The sequence below is a fragment of the Dendrobates tinctorius genome, unplaced genomic scaffold, assembly GCF_039654945.1.
Source record: "Dendrobates tinctorius isolate UK_male_01 unplaced genomic scaffold, ASM3965494v1 ptg000250l, whole genome shotgun sequence".
NCBI lineage: Eukaryota > Metazoa > Chordata > Amphibia > Anura > Dendrobatidae > Dendrobates > Dendrobates tinctorius.
Window position 1 is genome coordinate 64,271,758 of NW_027361917.1, and position 21,839 is coordinate 64,293,596.

The 21,839-nt window shown below is 46.8% G+C and overlaps 2 long non-coding RNA genes across 2 annotated transcripts in view; both read right to left on the reverse strand.

Moving 5' to 3' along the window:
- The window catches only part of LOC141063595 (uncharacterized), a 1,081,275-nt gene that overhangs the window by 674,553 nt on the left and 384,883 nt on the right, over positions 1-21,839 (reverse strand). The gene's annotated exons all lie outside the window — the stretch shown is intronic.
- LOC141063592 (uncharacterized) lies at positions 17,018-21,805 on the reverse strand. The gene is made up of 3 exons (XR_012224901.1): positions 21,427-21,805; positions 17,465-17,543; positions 17,018-17,281 (listed from the first exon to the last, which is right to left on the reverse strand). It is a non-coding gene; the product is annotated as an uncharacterized lncRNA (long non-coding RNA).

The window sequence follows — 21,839 nt, forward strand, 5'->3', positions numbered from 1 at the left end:
TGTATAACTTTTCATCAGAAAATGATTAAGCTACTGTATATATGTGGAAGGCAGACAACCCAGTCTGTCGACAGTAGCACAATGCAAAGTCCTAAAAAGATGCTCCAGTATTGTTATGTCAGGAGATCTGCCAAACCTTCTTCAATGTGACTAGTATGGAGACATATGCTTAATATTTTACACCACAAGACAAATTAACAATCTCCGTTAAATATCATCAGATACTTCTTACCACATTGTATGGATTCTGATGAAGAAAAAGCAGTAATAATACTAGCAAAATAATAAAAGATATAGAAAAATAGGATATTCCTACCTCCACTGCTTTGCATCCAGCAAATGATATGGGTTGGCGTAATGTACTAATCTTACCAAACGCATAGTCCGGCGCTTAACTTAAGTAAATCAAGATAGACAAACACAATTTTTCCCACGGCCAATTACTAAAATAAATTTATGATCCCTGCCAAGTGCATTCTGAGCAAAATATTTTCTCACGGAAATCAGTCAAAGATCTTTTTTCATTGGAGCCACTGACAATGAGGAAATGAAAATGTACAATCACTTTTAGCTGATTATTATATGCACATAGTAGATACAGTAATTAGCACATTTCAATGTACATTACCAATTGCAATCATCATACACTGCTGACATTTTAACTATATTTCCGTAGTTTTTTTTTTTTTAACTAAAAGCTGTTAAATAGGTATTCTTGGCTTATCACATTCACAAGCTATCAATTTTATATTGGTGGAGGTATTGGCACCCCCTCCGATCATCTGTTCGAAGAGGCTGTGGTGCTAGAGTGTGCCACAGCTTCCTTTACCACAGCTGGGAGACTGGTTCATCTACTCTCCTGTACTGTACTTTTCATGGCAACTATGTGAGGTATTGCAGCTCTGTATTCTTCATTTTAATGGGAACATCTTGCATGGTTGCTAAAAAGAAAACCTTTTGCACAAGCAATTGAAAACCAATCAGAAAGCTGCTGAGTATCCTGCAACGTCTTCAAACAGCTGTAGGGGAGTCAATACATGGATCTCACTAACATTGTCAAAGTGGGGAGCCAAGGGCCCACCGGTAACCAACTCCAGGGCCCACCGATAACCAACTCCAGGGCCCACCGGTAACCAACTCCAGGGCCCAACTTCTCAACTACATGCAAATGTGACATTATCCTCAATCACAAATGTATATAACAATGAACGGGGCAGATTTTTAAATGAATAAGATGCTGCCTCTGTCTGTATATAGTGATTCAGGTATATTGTGCCAAGTACTGCTCATATAAGAGGGTGGTGGCCCACTCTTGCACAGGGGTCCACCGGAGGATTCTCCTGTTCTCCAGTGGGCCAGTCCAAGTCTGCCCACTGATGTGGCCCATATCAGGGATAAACTGTTAATTCTATAAGGCTGGAAAACCCCTTTGTAACGATAATGTACCTATCATGTATGATGTTTCTTGCTACTACACGTCTCTAAAATGATTCATAGCTGCACAGAGACTAGTGACCCCCCTGTTCTTGTCCCTTTTTGCCTGTCACAGCTGCAGCTTTGTGTTCTCCCTCTGCCTGACTGTAATGTGAAACTCCAGTGTGAGCTCCTCCCCCCTCAGCCTGCACACACACATTCAGTGTAACCTGAATTACCAGTGACTGGTTTCCTGCCTCACAGCAGGGGGGCTTCTTTGTCTTCAAAATGTGCTCAGCTACTCTCATAGACTAACATTAGAATCTGATCATTTGGTCATAAAACGCTGCGAGTTTATGATAAAAATATGAAAGTTACATTTCTGCGACGCGCGCCGACAAGGCTTCGTGGCCCGTGGTTTTCATGGTTCCAGTGCCGACAGAACCAGAGAAATGGATTTCTCCTGAACCAAGGGGAACAGACAGCCAGTGTTTGGAGTCAGTAGAAAGCTGATCTCAAGATAAGCTGGGTGATGGGTCTGCCGTTATTCTGCTAGGTTCTCAAGCCAAGTTATGAGTATTATAAGTTTTTTAGCCAGATTGTACCTCTGAAAGCGGAGGGGGGGACTGTCACAAGCCAGCCCCTTTAGTGATGTCACAAGCCCAAAGGTATAAGGTACTTTCCCTCCATGTGCAGTCATTCTAGCTTGGGATGCCGTGACAATAGGATCTCAAATGCATGGTGACGTCTGGCTATTCCCCCCCAGCCTGGTTTTGCCTAAGACGACCTAAGCAATATGTAAGTTTATTTCTACTTTTTAAATCCCTTTTATTTGTATTTGCTTTTGGGTCACCCTCCCAGGGCTGTGGGGTACTCGGTACCAGGCCGGTGTCAGTGGGATGTGTCACAGCAGCAGTGACCCGGTACGTGGCCCTGGGCGCCCAAGTGATGGAGAAATGTAATGGTGTAATGGAATAGTTTGTGACGCCACCTGTGGTGTTCGGCAAGGGAGATGTTAAGCCGACGCTGCAGACAGATCCGCTGGGACTCATGGTATGGTGCAGCAAAGATGTAGTAGCTCCCCACAGGTGAAGCTATAGTCCCAGGGCAGTGTAGATGTGGTTGGCACGGGGATGCCGGAAAGGTAGGAAGCAGACAAGACACAGCGGGGTGCAATTTCTGTACCTTTACTTGATAACTGCAGTCCAGGGTCCTGATTACAGATGGTATTGGAGCAGGCTAGCCTGGAAGCAACTCAGGGATTCTCTCTCAGCAGATGGGCTGTGCAGTCTCCTTCCTAACGCTTGTTTGAATGAAGTACTCCAGTACTAAGTTACTCTGAAGTTCCTCCTGTCAGATGTTCCCAAGAACCTTACTTGCACGGCAGACAGCTGTAGCCTCTCTCGGGGACTCCTCTCACTCTGAGTCCTGGCTCTCTATCCAAGCTGCTGTTGTGCTTCAAGTCTTAAATGGGAGTAGGGCATTTACAGCCTCCTACTCCTCTGGTATCTGCTGTAGGACCTTTAGTATCCGTACAGCCGTGGAGACCAGGCTCCAGTTCGTGCGCTCTCAAGCTGAGGGAGCTCTCCTTCCTAGCTCAACCTCCAGCTTCCTTCCACATGTCTGCACACTTCACCCTTCGTAGACTAACTGACCACTCCTTCCTCTTGGCCCACAGGGAGCACCCCTCCCCTTAACCCTGGTTCAGAGTTCCCCCTGCTGGCCTGTAGTGGAACTGTGTTGCATGTATGGATTGACTGTGAGAGAGACCCATCATTGCCTCCAAGCCTGGCATTTCCCTCCCCTGGAGGAAGGCAAAGCCACTGTGGCGACCATACTCCTGGGGGCGCCACATTTTGTGCATACTTTTAATTGTCTCATTTTTGTAGAATCCTTTTTATAACGTCTGTAAACACTGTCTACCTCTTTGTGGAGTAAATATAAAATGTATTAGCTCTGGCTGCTTCCTCTGTGATGAATTCATACGTGCCTGAAGTGATTACGCTAATAATTCGGGTTGGCTTTGGAATCCCTGCATTAATTTTAAATATTAATATAGAAAATCGGAAGCTGGTGGCAGCGAAGTATGTTTTGGATAGGTGGGTAGCGCTGGCAGTGACGGAGCGGGTTTTGTAAGCTGATTGTGTGGCTGCGGCCAAAGCATTTATAATTCCCTCGCTACAGCTTGCCTAATAGCCAGCGCACAACCAGTGGCCCGTTCTGCGACTAATTATACTAGGTGCAGTTCCCTGACTGACCTGTGGGTAAGGGGGGTGCCGGAGAGCTGCGAGTTCCAAAGTGGAACTGGAAAGTGGGATATACCCATTGCTGTGGCGGTGTGCGGCGGGTAGGGAGAGATCCCTGCAGCTCCACGGCATGCAAGAGAAAATGGCAGTGGAGCTGCAGCGATCTGTCTTGCTTTTTGCTTGCGCTTACTGTCTCACACAGCAGTCAGTGGCGTGGCTGGATGATATCATAATTCAGCGCCATGGCAGCTGAATGGGTATGCAACTCATTGCCCTCTTTCCTCTTGGTATGTGTTATAATCTACTGTATGTGATTATTGTTATGCTGTAATGTCTATTGTCTGTACAAATCCCCTCTGAAATGTAAAGTGCTGCGGAATATGTCGGCGCTATAAAAATAAAATTTATTATTATTATTATTATATACATAAATCCCGGCAATTCGTGACATATTGTGGCAGCAGTGGGATATCTACAATAAACCCCTGCGATAAATTGTTAGGGCAAGACTAGCTTGCTGTTTTCGTCATTGTTGGCAGTGGTGGGATAACTAAGATAAGCCCCCCTGTACATGTGATAGCAGTGTGATATCAAGATCCAAAAGCTCTTCAGAAAGAATGTTATGAGTCTAGAAAGGGATTTTACGAACAATTGACAATTAATGATTCATCTGACAACAGGATTGACAACTTTCCTAGATCAGGTTACTCGTCGAGGTCAATCCAAGAGCAGAATAAGCTCTGAGTATCCCAGCTATTTTATTGTATGTTCTACAAGTAGCTCTCAGCACTAATGATTAAAGGGCATGTGCAGTGGCGTACCGCCAATGGCAACATGCCACGTGACTGCTATGGGGCCCCGAGGGATGAGGGCAATCTGGCCTGTTTATCTGGCCCCGAGGCTCCACGGGGCCCCTCACCAGATTGCCCTCATGTGCGGCGGGTAGGGAGAGATCCCTGCAGCTCCACAGCATGCAAGAGAAAATGGCAGTGGAGCTGCAGCGATCTGTCTTGCTTTTTGCTTGCGCTTACTGTCTCACACAGCAGTCAGTGGCGTGGCTGGATGATATCATAATTCAGCGCCATGGCAGCTTTGCCAGTGAGGAAGCTGCTGTCGACGATGATGCTGTGGCTGCGGGAGAGCGTCCGGAGAGGTGCTGTCTGCTGTGTGTGTGTGTGTATGTATGTGAGTGTGTAGAGATGAGTGTTGCTGTCTGCTGTGTGTGCATGCATGCGTAGCGCTGTGGGGGAACGTGCAGAGAGGTGAATGGTGCTGTGTGTGTCTGTGTGTGTGTAGGGTAGGTGGAGGAGTGGGCAATGATGGGGGTGATGAGGAGACGGCAATGAGGGGGGTTATGGAGAGGGCAATGATGGGGGTGGTGGGGGAGAAAGCAATGTTGGGGTGGTGGAAAGTACAATAATGGGGGGTGGGGAGGAGGAAATGATGGAGGTGGTGGTATGGGCAATGATGGTGGTGGTGAGGGAGAAGGCAATGATGGAGGTGGCGAAAAGGACAATGGTGTTGGTGGTTGAAAGTGCAATAATGGGGTGGTGGGGAGGAGGAAATGATGGAGGTGGTGGAATGGGTAATGATGGGGTGGTGGAGGAAAAGGCAATAATGATGGTGGCGGAAAGGGCAATGATGGAGGTGGTGGGGGAGAGGGCAATGATGGGGTGGTGGGGGAGAAAGCAATAATGGAGGTGGTGGAAAGGACAATGATGGGGGTGGTGGGGAAAAGGCAATGATGGTGGTGGTGGAAAGGACAATGATGGTCATGGCTTAAAGGGCAATAATGGGGGTGCTGGGGAGGAGGAAATGATGGAGGTGGTGGAATGGGCAATGATAGTTGGGGTGGGGGAGAAGGCAATGATGGAGGTGAAAAGGACAATGATGGTGGTTGAAAGGGCAATAATGGGGTGGTGGGGAGGAGGAAATAATGGAGGTAGTGGAATGAGCAATGATGGGGTGGTGGGGGAAAAGGCATTGATGTGGTGGTGGAATGGGCAATGATGGAGTGGTGGGTGAGAAGGCAATGATGGTGGCAGTGAAAAGAACAGTGATTGGGTGGTGGGGAAAGAGGCAATAATGGAGGTGGTGGGGAGGTGTGACGGACACACTGCTTGTATCCAGGGAATGAACCCTAGGAAAAGTGAATGGGGAGACAGCAGTAACAAATAGAAGTGTGCGGCCACTGCTGAGAGCATGCTGCACTAAACAGGACCTGAGGCATGTGACCACTGGGGGATTGGCTGGAGGAGGAGCTAACCTCCGTGCAAGGGAAATAGAGAGTGAGAGCGAGAGCCAGCAAAGCCTGGAGAATGGGAGAGAGAGGTCAGACAAGCCGAGTACAAACGCAAGAGGGTAACGCAGTATCCGAGGGCACAGACTGAAGAATGGTCAAACACAAGCCGAAGTCAGAAAACCTGGACAGGAACGCAGTACCCAAGGGCACAAACAAGGAGGGTAGTCAGAGGGTAAGCCAGAGATCAAAACCAGAGAAAAGCATAGGTACAGAATCAGAGCGCAGGCACAAAACAAGGTAGAAGCCGGATCATACACAGGACAAGCACAGGGGAACAAGCACAAGTATGGCAAGGTCAGCTGCTCAGCCAAAGACAGAGCTATCACTGACAAAAACCCAATGGAAGAGCGGGTTAATATAGCCCTCCCCAGACCAAAGGAAGGCCAGCAAAGTTAACTCCATAGAGCCCAGGACGGGGAAAGGAATTCCCATCCAGAGCCATCACAGGAGGAAGGCAATGATGGGGGGGAGAGGGCACTGATGGGGATGGTGAGGGAGAAAGCAATGATGGAGGTGATGGAAAGATCAATGATAGGGGTGGTGGAGGATAATGCAATGATGGAGGTGGTGGAAAGGTCAATAATGGTCTTGCTGGAAAGGGCAAAAATGGGGATGCTGAGGGAGGAGGAAATGATGGAGGTGGTGGAATGGGCAATGATGGGGGTGGTGGGGGCAAAGACAATGATGGTGGTAGTGGGGAGAACGCAATGATAGAGGTGGTGGAAAGGGCAATGATGGGGGTGCTGGGGGAGAAGGCAATCATGGGGGTGGGAGAGACGACAATAATGGGATGCGGGGGGAGGACAATGAGGGGTGTGGGAAATTGGGAAGGGAGGAAGGGGGATTTATAATCGATTTAGGAACAGGGGGAGGGGGAGGAAGACGTTATTATCGCTTATTATGTCTAACACAGTCCCTTAGTGTATATTGTACTCACTTATGTATAACACCATCCTTGGTTACATTGTTTCCTCTTTTATCATGTATAACACGGTTCCTTATTACATACCATCCTCTCTATTTATATATGATGCTGTCCCTTATTATATAACTTCCTCCACTGTTATGTACAGTGCTGTCTCTTACATAGTGTATTCTTGTTATTTTTGTTTTTCACAGTGCTCTTTTTTATTACATAGTCCATTCTCTTGTTAGATATAAAATAACTGCTGATGGAGGAACTGGTGACCAGACTACCAGTCCATCATCTCCTCCATTAGAAAAGAAGCTTTCCCATGCTCCATCAGCCATCATTGCATTATATATCTAACAAGGGAGGACGGTATGTAATAAAAAACAGGGCTCTATATAATCCAATATGTAAGGGACGGTGCTGTACATAGCAAGAGAGGGAACTGTATAAGGGACAGCAATATACATAATAAAGGAGACTATGCAATATACTGTCTATACATATATGTGTGTGTTTGGAAAGCCACATAAACGACCAAAGATCCAGAATAGTAAAATGATAATTCTTTATTGAAAGTTTAAGACAAAAAAAGGCACACATGGAGAACAATGTGCAAAAACAAGCAAAAAAAAGTGCAACAATGCAAAAAAGAGGACGTACTGACCAATGAGCCGCCTTACTCAATCATATTCATTGCCAGTGCATACGATATAATGGCTACCATAATAATCATTTAAATAAATAAGGCAAAAGGAGGTCTTGTATGAATGGCTATATCACATGACTAATGGGCAATCCACATAATATGACCATCCAATGGATTTAACTACTACCTAAAATTAGACTGAAAACATCCCATCTATGTAGATAAATATATTTTTTGCCACAATATCATGTTTAGGAATGCCCATCAAGCAGCGGTATCTCCCTACACACCAAGACACATGGTCTACTGACCACCCAATTTGACTTACATAAAAAATTTCAAAAGGGTATCAGATGGAAAAACCACCTCAACAGAGGTAGATAATAATATATAGTCAGTTCACCGCTCAATATATATTACATACAAAAACATCTCAAATAGTATTGCCTCACAATTGGTGGCAGTGTGTGTGTGGCGCCCCCAGGAGTATGGTCGCCACAGTGGCATTACCTTCCTCCAGGGAGGGTGATGTCATGCTTGGAAGCAAGGAAGGGTCTCTCTAGCAGTTAATCATTTACATGCAACACAGTTCTCATTCCAGGCCAGCAGAGAGAGCTCTGAACCAGGATTGGGGGAGGAGCGCGCTCTGAGGGCCAGGAGGGGAAATAGGCAGTTAGTGTGAGGAGGGCAACGTGTGTAGACGTGTAGAGAGAAGCTGGAGGTTGAGCTGAGGAAAGAGAGCTCCCTCCCAGTGAGAGCGCATGATCTGGAGCCTGGTCTCCACGGTTGTATGGATACTGAAGGTCCTGCAACAGAAACCAGAGGAATAGGAAGCTGTAAATGCTCTATTCTCAACTAAGACTCAGAGGCACAACAGCGACGGGTGAGCCAAGAGAGATAGAGGGCTACAGCTGTCTGCCATATGAGGTAGTTCTAAGAGACAATAAGAAGGAGGAACTTCAATGTAACACTGTACTGCATGTACCTCAAGCCAGCGCTAGGAAGGAGACTACACAACCCATCTGTTAGAGAGACTCCTGAGTTGCTTCCAGGCTAGCCTGCTCCTGTGCCATCTGTAATCAGGATCCTGGACTGCGTTTGCCAAGTAAAGGTAAAGAAACTGCACCCTGTTGTGTCCTTGCCTCCTTCCTGCAGCATCCTCAGCACTGCTACATCTCTGTGCCAAACACTGCACCCTCTTCCTAAACATTCCGCTACACTGCCCTGGGACCAACAGCCCTACCTGTGGAGGGCTACAACATCATTGCTGCACCACACCATCTGTCCCAGAGGATCTGTCTGCAGCATCGGCCTAACACCTCCCTTGCCGAACACCACAGGTGGCGTCACGAATCACTTATAAACTTTATTCCCAACTCAACCCCTTTTACATGGGCGCCCAGGGCCATGGACCGGGTCACTGCTGCTGTGACAATCCCCTCTGAGAGACCGGCCCAGTACCGAGTACCCCACAGCCCTGGGAGGGCGACCCATTTTGGCGTCACGAACAGGATTACGGAGCCCGGTATCCCTGGGTCCTGTGTGCCAAAGACTGTTGTGTGCTATAGACTGTGCGAAATTGGAGCCATTGCTGCCATTATCCCGCTGATTGGCGCGCACGGGAAGAAAAGGGGCAGGCCTTCATGGGCGGAGCCTGGCGCAGAGCACGAAGAAGTGAAGTGCCGCGTGGGAAGAGAGGACAGCGCGCGAGGAGGGGAGGAGCTGAGGCCTACAGCCAGTAAGCCGCTCAACCCCGGAGCCTGGCAACCGTTAACTAGGGGGAAGGAAAATGTCTCAGGCAAGCGCCGATGCAGCGGCGGACGCCCCCCGCCAGCCCCTCAGCGCCGCAAGATGCAGTGCCCAACACGGCTGCGGCTCCGGTAGCCCCCACCGCAGAGGTCCCCATAATGCCGCTGTCCATGCCCTACATACCGGGAGCGGCCTGGTTACCGCAGTACTCAGGTGAGTCCCATACCCTGAGTGAACTTAAAGAGAGACTGTGCAGTTTGTTTGAGGTGTATCCTCTGTCTGAAAGCCACAAGGTGAACATCCTGATTGGGCAGCTAACAGGTGCAGCACAGAGAGAAGTAAAAGCCTGGCAGGACACTGACAAAGACTGTTAAAAAGATTTTGACCAAGCTAAGAAGCACCTTTGACACCCGCACTGCCGCTGAAATCAAGATGAGGTTCTTTGGATGTAAACAGAAAGTACAGGGCAGTATAAGGGACTATGCTCTTAACCTGCAGGAGGCGCTGCGAGCCGTCAAGCAAATTGATCCTGACAGTGTGAAAGAGGAAGACAAACTGTTCAAAGAGCAGTTCATTGAAGGACTCCTATCCAGCACCCACAGAGTGCAGCTGCGCACCATAACCCTACAAAACCCTGACCTGGACTTTGCTGATTTCAAGGACAGGGTTATTCAGGTGCTGCAGGAATCAACTGTCAGCCGTCCAGCGCCCCCTAGGTGCCCAGCGATCACCTACCACCAGGAAGCAACATCTTTCTCTTCTATCCCTGTGGAGCCTGATGCACAGACTCTGGATAAAGATCCTACAGAAGAGCTGCGTCTTCAGGTCCAGGAGTTGACCAAAGGAATGGCTGCACTTACTAAAACCATGCAGTCCCTGCAGGTGTTCACCAAGGAAAAGATCCAGCTTGCTTCCAATCCAGAGGATGTCCCGTGGCTCCGGAGGAGGAGAACCCCGCCACTCCAAGGGAGGAACAACGATCGCTATGACCAGGACGGACGTCCCATCTGTCGTCGCTCCTACAAGGCAGGTCATCTTGCAAGCTTTTGTCCTTTAAACGAGCAACCCCTGGGGCAGAGGGCCAACCCCCAGAAGTCTTTCCGAGGTAATTGACTTGTTGCAACAGGTGGCTGAGACTGCTGGTTCCAGTGAACAACGAGTCCTGCAGAAGGAGATCAAGGCTCTGATGCAAAGACAGCAGGTAGAACTCTCTGGCGGAGAAATTGGCAGTATCAGAGTGAGTGATGCTTTCCCCATTGCAATACCCCCCAGATGTGAAATGTTGATTTGGTGTCGGGCAGCCATAGGCCTCAGAAGAAAAGATTACCAGGCATTGGCAGAGCCAGTATACTCTAATAGCAGGCCCACTGTCCTGACAGCCAGAGGGGTAGTTGATGTACGAAAAGGGAGAGTACCTGTACGCCTTTTGAATTGTGGGGAGGAAGAGGCCACAATACCTCGGTATGCCACAGTTGCTAAGCTGCTCACTGTCAGTAACAATGCAATGCAGGTAGCAGAGCCCTTGGTCTCATCCAACCAGGTGGAGGACAATGGCTCTGTAAAGCAGCTGGAGGAGTGGTGCCAGCAACTGCAGGTGGGGACTGACTCTACACCTTCATACCAGAAAATGGGGTTTACAGGGTGACCCAGGAGTATGAGCAGGTATTCAGTAAACACCCCCTAGATTTCGGGAAGGCAAAAGGGTTCAACATCATATCCCCACTGGAGATCATCCACCCATTAAAGAAAGGTACCGGCCTATACCCTCCACACAATACCAATGTGCCAAGGGTATGTTGAAAGAGATGAAGGAAGCAGGGGTTATCAGAGACAGTTGTAGCACCTGGGCAGCCCCAATAGTTTTTGTGAAGAAAAAGGATGGTACCATGAGAATGTGTGTTGATTACAGAAAAATTAACAGCATTACACATAAGGATGCCTACCCATTACCCAGAATTGAAGAGTCATTAGCTGCACTTAAAACTGCTAACTACTTTTCCACCTTAGATCTCACTAGTGGGTATTGGCAGGTTCCCGTGGCAGAGGCAGACAAGGAGAAAACAGCATTTACCACTCCAATGGGTCTCTGTGAGTTCAACTATATGCCATTCGTGCTCTGCACTGCCCCAGGGACATTTCAATGGCTGATGGAGTGCTGCCTGGGACACATGAACTTTGAGACAGTCCTGTTGTACCTTCATGATGTCATTGTTTTCTCCAAGACTTATGAAGACCATCTGGAGCACCTGGCTGAATTGTTTGAAGCCTTGTCCAACTTTGGCCTGAAGGTGAAGCCTTCCAAATGCCACCTCCTGAAGCCCAAGGTACAGTACCTCGGTCATGTGGTGAGTGCAGAAGGTGTGGCACCAGATCCTGACAAAGTCACAGTCATCCGGGACTGGCCGAAGCCCAGCAACCTCCATGAAGTACGCCAATTCCTTGGGTTGGTAGGCTACTACCGAAGGTTCATCAAAGGCCTCACTGAAATAGCCACTCCTATGCAAAATTTTCTGGTGGGGCAGTCCAAGAAGGCCAAACAGAAAAGTTCCACCTTTGAATGGACTGAGGAGTTGGAGAGATCCTTCACCAGACTGAAGGTGGCTCTCACAGGAGATGAAGTTCTAGCCTACCCAGATTATGACCAGCCCTTTGTGTTGTATACTGATGCCAGCAACGTGGGACTTGGAGCAGTACTGTCGCAGGTACAGAATGGCAAAGAAAGGGTGATCTCCTACGCCAGCAGGAGGCTTCGTCCCACTGAAAGGAACCCAGACAACTACAGTTCCTTCAAGCTGGAGTTCCTCACCATGGTCTGGGCTGTGACTGAAAGATTCAAGCATTACCTAGCTTCAGCCAAGTTTACCATCTTCATGGACAACAACCCGTTGACTCACTTGGACACTGCAAAACTAGGTGCACTGGAGCAGCGATGGATGGCTCGGCTGTCTAACTATGAGTTTACCATCAAGTACCAGGCAGGGCACAAGAATGCCAATGCTGATGCGCTGTCCAGAATGCCTAATCTGCCAGATGCAGGAGAAGACCCTGAGGCTCTTGAAGAAATAGAGTTACCTCCCTTCCACCGGCCAATTGCAGCCCAACGTGTCCAAGGAGTGAGAAACAGACGGTCTGGCTTGAAAGAGGTCACTCTAAATCCATTGACCCATCATGACTGGGCAGAAACTCAGGATAATGACCCCACAGTCCGCCTGGTGAAGGAGCTACTGTCACAAGCTGACTCACGCCCAGAGTCGAATGCTCCTGAGGAAACCCAGCAGTTGTGGAAGGAGAGAGGCCGGCTGTTCATTTATGAAGGAAAGCTGTGTAGGAGGAGTATCAATTACCTCGTTTGGCAGGTGATAATCCCAAAGAGAGAGGCATCAATGGTCTTGGAAGCATACCACAATGGAGCTGGACACTTCGGATGGAAGAAATTAGATGCATTGCTCGGGGAGAGATTCTACTGGGCTGGTATTAGGAAAGCTATTGAAAAGTGGTGCCGGGAGTGTGGACAATGTAACCTGCGCAGAAAAGATCGAAACAGCCAGAGAGCTCCTCTGTAGCCAATAGTGACCAAGCAGCCACTTGAGTTGGTTGCCCTGGACCATGTGAAGTTGGTCGCAAGCCGGTCAGGCTACATCTATGCTCTTACCATCGTGGACCACTACTCAAGATTCCTGGTAGTTGTGCCTGTCAAAGATCAAACAGCCAGGACAGCAGCCAGAGCATTCCAACAGCATTTCTGTAGACCACATGGATATCCTGAGTGAGTGCTTACAGAGCAAGGTCCCACCTTTGAGGCAGAAGTGTTCTAGGAATTCTGTCACTTGTATGGTTGTAAGAAGATCCGGACAACACCGTACCACCCACAGACCAATGGCATGTGTGAGAAGATGAACCAGGTGGTGATCGACCTGCTGAAGACCTTGCCGTTGGAAGAGAGGAATCTGTGGCCAGAAAAGTTGCCAGATCTGGTAGACCTCTACAACCATATTCCTGTGAATTCCACCAACTGCACTCCAGCCTACCTAATGAGAGCAAGGCCTGGTAAGCTGCCTATTGACTTGGATATGGGAGCCCTGACACCTGAAGTAACATCACCAGATGCTGACTGGGATACAGAGAGGCAGCAACAGTACAGAAGAGTACAAGAATGTGTGAAAAAGAGTCAAGCTCAGGCAAGACAAAAACAAGAGAGAGGAGCTACAATCAGCATGCCCCTGCAGTTCCCTTGTCACCAGGAGAACAAGTCCTCAAGAGGAAAAGGAGGATGCATAAATTGGATGACCAATGGGAAGCTGAACCCTATACCATTCTACCCTCAAACTTTGACAATACCAAGGTGTACCTTATTAGTAAAGATGGAGGAGAAACCTCAGCAGTAGTATCAAGGGATCATTTGAAATTATGCCCTGACTAGTTAAGATAAAGAATGGAAGAACAAGATAACGTCCAACCCATAGAAGAAGAAAAGGTCAGCACCATACTTGGAGAATTCCCTGCAAATTAGACTAAAGTAAATGATGCTATAGTGGTACCAGTGTTGACATTTCCCCAACTGGTAGCACAAGAAGAAGTGACTCCTGAGAACTCTGAAAATCAAGAAGTTCAGGTAGCAGATGCCATACCAGCAGTGAAGCCAGAGAACCCTCGCCCTGCCAGTGGTGAATCTGTCATACCCATGGTGAGACTAAGAGTCAGTAGGAGAATACTACCTAGTTTAACTACACCAGTAGTTAGCACTAGACAACTAGTAAGATCCCCAGTCACACCATTGTTACGCAGGTCTACCCATACTACACAAGGTATACCACCAATCAGATATCGTATATAGCTAAGTTTATGTGAATGTTGAAATTGTGTATATATGTAACTGTTCTCAAGTTTTGTGCCTACAGATAACCTGTAAGAAGCCTTTTTGAAGTTCTTGTTTCATGTTTTAATGGACATTGGACCACGGGACTTGTGTGGTCAAAACCAACTTGTATATAGTTCACCATTTGCCCAGGAATGGACCATGGACATTGATGCTTGGACTTATCATCATAGGACTATTTTTGAAGCATTTGGCTTTTGTACATTTTTCATTTTTCAAAATCTTGTAACCTTCATACTGTTTACATGGTTATATGTTATTCATGTTTTCTTTCATCAGCCCAGGAGTGCTGACTTGTACTAGGGGGGAATGTGGCGCCCCCAGGAGTATGGTCGCCACAGTGGCATTACCTTCCTCCAGGGAAGGTGATGTCATGCTTAGAAGCAAGGAAGGGTCTCTCTATCAGTTAATCATTTACATGCAACACAGTTCCCATTCCAGGCCAGCAGAGGGAGCTCTGAACCAGGATTTGGGGAGGAGCACACTCTGAGGGCCAGGAGGGGAAATAGGCAGTTAGTGTGAGGAGGGCAACGTGTGTAGACATGTGGAGAGAAGCTGGAGGTTGAGCTGAGGAAAGAGATCTCCCTCCCAGTGAGAGCGCATGATCTGGAGCCTGGTCTCCACGGTTGTATGGATACTGAAGGTCCTGCAACAGAAACCAGAGGAATAGGAAGCTGTAAATGCTCTATTCCCAACTAAGACTCGGAGGCACAACAGCGACGGGTGAGCCAAGAGAGATAGAGGGTTACAGCTTTCTGCCATACGAGGTAGTTCTAAGAGACAATAAGAAGGAGGAACTTCAATGTAACACTGTACTGCATGTACCTCAAGCCAGCGCTAGGAAGGAGACTACACAACCCATCTGTTAGAGAGACTCCTGAGTTGCTTCCTGGCTAGCCTGCTCCTGTGCCATATGTAATCAGGACCCTGGACTGCGTTTGCCAAGTAAAGGTAAAGAAACTGCACCCTGTTGTGTCCTTGCCTCCTTCCTGCAACATCCTCAGCACTGCTACATCTCTGTGCCAAACACTGCACCCTCTTCCTAAACATTCCGCTACACTGCCCTGGGACCAACAGCCCTACCTGTGGAGGGCTGCAACATCATTGCTGCACCACACCATCCGTCCCAGAGGATCTGTCTGCAGCGTCGGCCTAACACCTCCCTTGCCGAACACCACAGGTGGCGTCACGAATCACTTATGAACTTTATTCCCAACTCAACCCCTTTTACATGGGCGCCCAAGGCCACGGACCGGGTCACCGCTGCTGTGACAATCCCCTCTGAGAGACCGGCCCGGTACCGAGTACCCCATATCAGGATCCTGATAGCGCCGGCGTACAGCCTCCGCTGAGCTGGGACTCACCCGCACTGTAGGGACCCCTGGGGATCAGGACAGCCAGAAAGTATAGGTGCACAGGACCTGAGTGATGAAGTTTAGCAAGTCGGCACGGGACCTATGGTCACGTGACTGCAAGGGGGTGGGGCTTAGCGTCCTGCTTTCAGAGAAGACAGAAAACTCAGAGTCAGGCAAAACGGAATTCATACACAGTACGGACAGCGAGGTACAGGAGGGATAAACAGACGGGAGGTCAGACAAAGCCAAAGGTCATACACAAGAGGGCGACATGGTACCATGGGGACGAGCAGAGAGAAGTCGGGTCACAAGCAGAGAGTCATACACGAGAGGTAGCGCAGTACAAGAGGGACAGGCAGAACTCGTAACAGGGACAGAACCGGATCAAAACCAAACAAGCAAGCAAGATATCAAGCACAAGGCACACGTACGCACAAGGTCAACCAACTCAGCCGAGGGCAGGAGTATAACTGACACCGGACCTAGGTCCAGTGAGAATTAAATAGCGGCCCTCTGCCAGGGAGAGGCGGAACAATTAACCGCCAGTCAGACCAGGACGGGCCAAAGCGAAACCCCATCCTGGATCATGACAGTACCCTCCTCTCAATGGGGGGCCACTGGACCCCCAGGTCTCTCAGGGTACTTGGCGTGAAAGGCCCGGACCAACCGATCCGCATGAACCGATCGAGCAGGAACCCACGAGCGTTCTTCAGGACCGTAGCCTTTCCAATGTACCAGATATTGAAGGGCACGATGGACCAACCTGGAGGCAACAATTCGTTCCACCTTGTACTCTGACTGCCCATCTACCAAAACTGGTGTTGGGGAAGCTGATGATCCCTCCCCAGCGGACCTCACAGGTTTCAAAAGGGTCTTATGAAAAACATTTGGGACCCGCAGAGATGGCGGGAGACGCAACCGAAAAGCCACCGGGTTAACTGCCTCGGTAATTTCATAAGGACCGATAAACTTGGGTCCAAGCTTCGCAGAGGGGACCTTGAGTCTTATATTCTTGGTGGACAACCATACCTTATCCCCAATCTGAAACACCAGTCCCGCGGATCATTTTTTGTCCGCAAAAAAATTTAAATTTGTCCTGGGCCTTCGTAATGTTACTCTGGACCTCTCGCCATACCTCCCCCAAACGCTGGATCGTCTCATCCGCCCCAGGACACCCAGAATTCAAACGGGAAAATTCTCCAAAATGAGGATGAAACCCATAATTGCAGAAAAAGGGAGATGTACCCGTAGACTGGTTAACGTGGTTGTTAAATGCAAACTCAGCCACCGGTAACACAGAACACCAATCATCTTGTCGGTCTGAGGTCAAGCAAAGCAGAATTTGCTCCAGCGACTGATTGGTCCGCTCGGTCTGCCCATTAGTCTCTGGATGATAAGCGGATGAAAAGGACAGACCAATACCCAACCTTTTACAAAAAGCCCTCCAAAATCTGGAAACAAATTGCACTCCTCTATTAGACACCACATTCAAGGGTACCCCATGCAACCGCACCACATGCTCAACAAACAATCTGGACAATGTTTCCGCATTAGGTAGAGCTGCCAAAGGTACAAAATGGTAATACAGATGGTTAGCACTCGGCCAGAGGGTTCGAGTTCGCGGTGCCAGTGAGAAGGAACGGATAGTCCCAGAATCGCATAAACAATGTATAGTCACTGCACACGCTGATTGTACTTAATGTGAAGTAAATTTATTGCTTGACAGTGAGGAAGCGACATCAAACGACGTTTCGGCCACATCGGCCTTTATCACAAAGTCGCTGTAATAAAATACATACATAAAAATATCAAAAAATTGTAAACTTTATACAAAATATATACACATAGTATCCAGAGAGCATGGAATATAAGCACTAGAATATTTAGAAAGATGTGGAGACATCAAACACGTGAAACTGAGAGATAACGCGGTAGATAAGAAACATGAAGGAGCGTGGTCATACCCTTTTCAATTGAATGTAGGGTCTGTTTTCACCAAATCGATAGTGTCACTGCTAGGCATAAATGAGTTGATAGCATATTCTGTAAGTAGGGATAGATGAACATATCGTTAGGGTGACAAAGAAAAAAAATAAAAAAATAAAAAATAAAGAATAAAGAGTAAAAAATCAAGTACTGAACTGGGTGTCTGGAGGACAGATGGATAAAACAGATTAACCAGCATAAGTGGCGTAGCTAGTTGTATACAAAAAAGACAGTGAGGGACTGTAAAAATATGCCCAGGTATCTAGCTGTCCAGACAAAAGCTGTATTCTATTTAGGGAAAACAAAGAAATATACCAAAGTTGCCGCTAAATCCTGTTCCTTGAAGAGGTGGTGGACTGGTAAATATGCCACTGCTAAACAAAGAAAAAGGGGGTACATTAGAGATGTGGCAGGATTGGTGGTCCTGGATTGGGAACATACAAAAGTTGGTGATGCAGCGGTGGTCCTGGGTAGGGACCATGGTAAGGTTGGTGGTACAGCAGTGGTCCCAATGGGACAGTACTTACTATTATTGGTGGCTCAGTGGAGTGTGAAGTCTGCACAATGGTGCCAGAGCAGTGAGTGAGCGCTGGATCACAGGCTGTGCTTTTTATCCTGTCTGGTCCGGTCATGTGACCGGAAGTGACATCAGATGCCGGGGCGTGTGCATTGGAGCACGGCCGTAGTGTCTCACAGTGATCCCCACCAAAAAGATGGCGCTGGCTGTTCACACATGCGCAGTAGAGCGCAATCAAAGAAAACCTAATGAGGCCATGCAGAGACTGCTGTAGCTCTGAGTGGGACACACGCATCAGGGGGGGAGGTGCAGTGTGCTATATATAAAGAGACTGGGCAATTAACATATGGAAACAAATATAAACGAACAGTATTATTGCAAATCATACATGTAAATATACAGCATTTGAATTGCGTAGGAGTCCAAACTTAAACAAACATAAAAAATAAAAGAAATGAAAAGAGTGATGTCAGACCTAGGGGAGAGAATGGAGAAGGTTATGAACTCAAATCAAATGAATTATGAAGATTAGAAAAAAGGAAAAATAAAGAAGGAAAAATAATAAAGGGAAAAATAAAGATATAAAATGAGAATAGTAGAAAATAAAAAAATAAAAATAAAAATAAACAAAAAATAAAAAGTAAAAAATAAAAAATAAAAAGTAAAAAATAAAAAATAAAAAGTAAAAAATAAAAAGTAAAAAATAAAGAGAAAAAGGAACAAGGGGGGAAAAAAAGAAAAAAAGAAGGAAAAAAAAGCCTGCAAGGAAAAAAAATATAAGGGGAAAAAATTTTTTTTTGAAAAGTAAATAAAAAGACCAAATTTGTAAAGAAAAGGTGAAAATAAATTGTACGGCAAAATGCCTTCAAACAGAGGAAGGGAAAAAAAAGGGGGGAGGGGGGGGTTGTGGAAAACTTTTTTGCAAACTTGAAAAAGAAAAAGAAAAAACAAACAAAAACAAAAAAGAAAAACAAAAAACAAAAAACAAAAACAAAAAACAAAAACACATTATGTTTCATTATCTTACCGCTTGGGTTAGATGTAAAAAGGGGAGACTCAAGGAGGCAACCAATCAATGAGTCTAGGGAAAGAGGAAGAGAAAAAAAAGGAATTTTTATAAAAATTATTATATTAGCCAATCGATTTCTCGATTGAGACCCCTCGGATGTAAGGTGTCTAGTGTGTAGATCCAGAATGTCTCCCGTTGCTTTAAAAGGCGAACATGGTTCCCACCTCTTTTGGGTCTAGGGACTTTTTCAATAATTTGGAACCGTAGTTGTGATACGTTGTGTCGGGCTTCCTTGAAATGGGCAGGAAGTGGGAGCCATGTTTTCCCGCATCTAATCGTAGACTTGTGACTGGATATTCTGTCCCTGATTGCCTGGGTGGTTTCACCCACGTACAATAAACCACATGGACATTTGATGATGTAAACGACGAAGTTAGTTTCACAAGTGAAGTAATCCCTAATTGGATAGGATTTGCCAGAACGTGGGTGGACTATCTCACTGCCTTTGATGATATTGGAACAGCTCATGCAGTTTAGGCAAGGGAATGTACCTGTTCTCTTTTGTCCTGTTAGAGTATGTGTATTGATGTGACTGGAGGTACCCAGGTCAGCCCGGACAAGCTTGTCCTTAAGATTTTGAGGTCTCCTCAGGCACATCAATGGTGGGGATTTAAAGAGGTTAATCCTAGGATAGGATCTGGTCAATAAAGGCCAATGTTTGTGGATGAGATTATGTATTCTTTGCATGGACGGGTGGTGACCATGGACGAATGGGAGTCTGGGTGGTTTGATTGTTGTGGTTCTGGTGGTGTCGGGGTCAATCCGTGCTTTAGTCATCTCAGAAGCCAGAAGTGTAGATGGATAATGCCTAGATTCAAATCTATCAGACATTTCTTGTAATCTGAGGTCTCTAGTCGAAGGATCTGATACAATCCTGGTAATCCTTTTAAACTGTGATCGTGGGAGACTATTACGGGTGGACCTTGGATGACAACTGTCATACAGAAGGAGATTATTGCAATCGGTGGGTTTAGTGTAAAGATCGGATGACAGTGTTCCTTGTGCATCTTTTTTGACCCTAGTATCCAAAAAACTGATTGATTCCAGGTTGTGGGACATTGTAAATTTCAGCTCATGCCTGGCATTGTTGATGGTATCATAGAATTTAGAAAGGCTAGTTGAGTCCCCACCCCATATGCAAAAAATATCATCAATGTAGCGAAGCCACACTGTGGCAAATTCCTGGAAAAGTGGATTGGCGTAAATGTAGTCTCGTTCAAACTTATCCATGTAAAGATTTGCGTACGCGGGGGCTACATTAGAGCCCATCGCGGTGCCGCATGTCTGGATGAAAAAATCATCCTGGAATCGGAAGAAGTTTTCCCGTAAGACTACATTTAGAAGGTCCGAACACAAAGCCTGTGTGTCCGGTGCAGTATTAGCTTCCATGAGAGTTAGTCTGACTGCCTCTATACCTTTATCATGTGTTATTGATGTGTATAGACTGTTGACATCAAAGGTGCAGAGAATGCTGCTGGGTGAAACGGAATTAATGGAACGAATCTTATTCAGGAAATCGCCTGTGTCCAAAATAAAAGATTTAGTGGTGTGAGTAAATGGAGTTAATATTTTCTCTAGAAAAATGGATAAAGGATTGAGGATGGAGTCCGTGGAAGCTACTATTGGACGTCCAGGAGGGTTGTGTAGGTTTTTGTGGATTTTGGGGAGGGTGTAGAGTACCGGGGTTATGGGATGTTGGTTTGTCAGAAATGTTCTAGTCTTTGCATCTATGGTCTTAAGCTGCATATGTTTGTCAAGAATTTGGTCTATTTTCCTACGTATTTGGAATGTCGGGTCAGTATGAACTTTCCTGTATGTGTTGGTATCCGAGAGTTGTCTCTGAATTTCGGTCATGTATTGATTCTTGTTCATGACAACGATTGCTCCTCCTTTGTCTGCCGGTTTTATAATGATGTTTGGATTGTCCCTCAAGGATGAGATAGCTTGTTTTTCAACAGGTGATAAATTATGGCGGACGGGAAGTAGGCCCAATCGTTGGTCATGGATGGTCTGTTTAATATCCCTGTCAAGAAGGTCTATAAAAGTCTCAACTGCATGATTGGTTTTGGGAGGCATAAAGCTACTTGGGTTGTGTAGTCCTAAGTTGTCAATTGTAATCGAGGGGCTAATGACCCGATTGGAATCTGGAGCTATGCTGTTGGCTACCCTTGTTGAAGAATCGTCAAAATGTACCTTTAATCTAATGTTGCGGTAAAATTGTTGTAGGTCTTTCTCTAATTGGAAAGCATCCCATCTTGGTGTTGGACAGAATGAGAGTCCTAGGTTTAGCACTTTAAATTCTAAAGGAGAAAGGGAGTAATCAGAGATATTTACAATTAAGTTTGGACTCCTACCTGTTGCGACCGAAGAGTCATCTGGCGATTTTGTTCCCCTCCTCCTCGACCGCCTTGTTGGCGTGCGTTTTGACCTAAAAAAGGAACTCTGGAAAGAGAGGTGCTGCCAGTGTCGCTCCCGGATCCTGGTGAAGAACCACCAACTGGAGAGGATCCCCCGGAGGCTGTGTATCCCCCTTGGTGGCGGCGGGGTCTGGAACGGTAGTGTCTTGGTGCTGGATCTTCCCATCTGTACACTCTGTTATTCAGGTAGTCTTCTGTGTCACGTTGAAATTTAGACCTCTTCCGTTCTTCTAGAGTTTTTCGATGTGTTAATAAAACAGTATCAACTTTATTTTTGAGAGTACTAAACTCAGTATTACTCAAAGTTGAAGTTAATTGGGTCTCTATAGTATGACCACGCTCCTTCATGT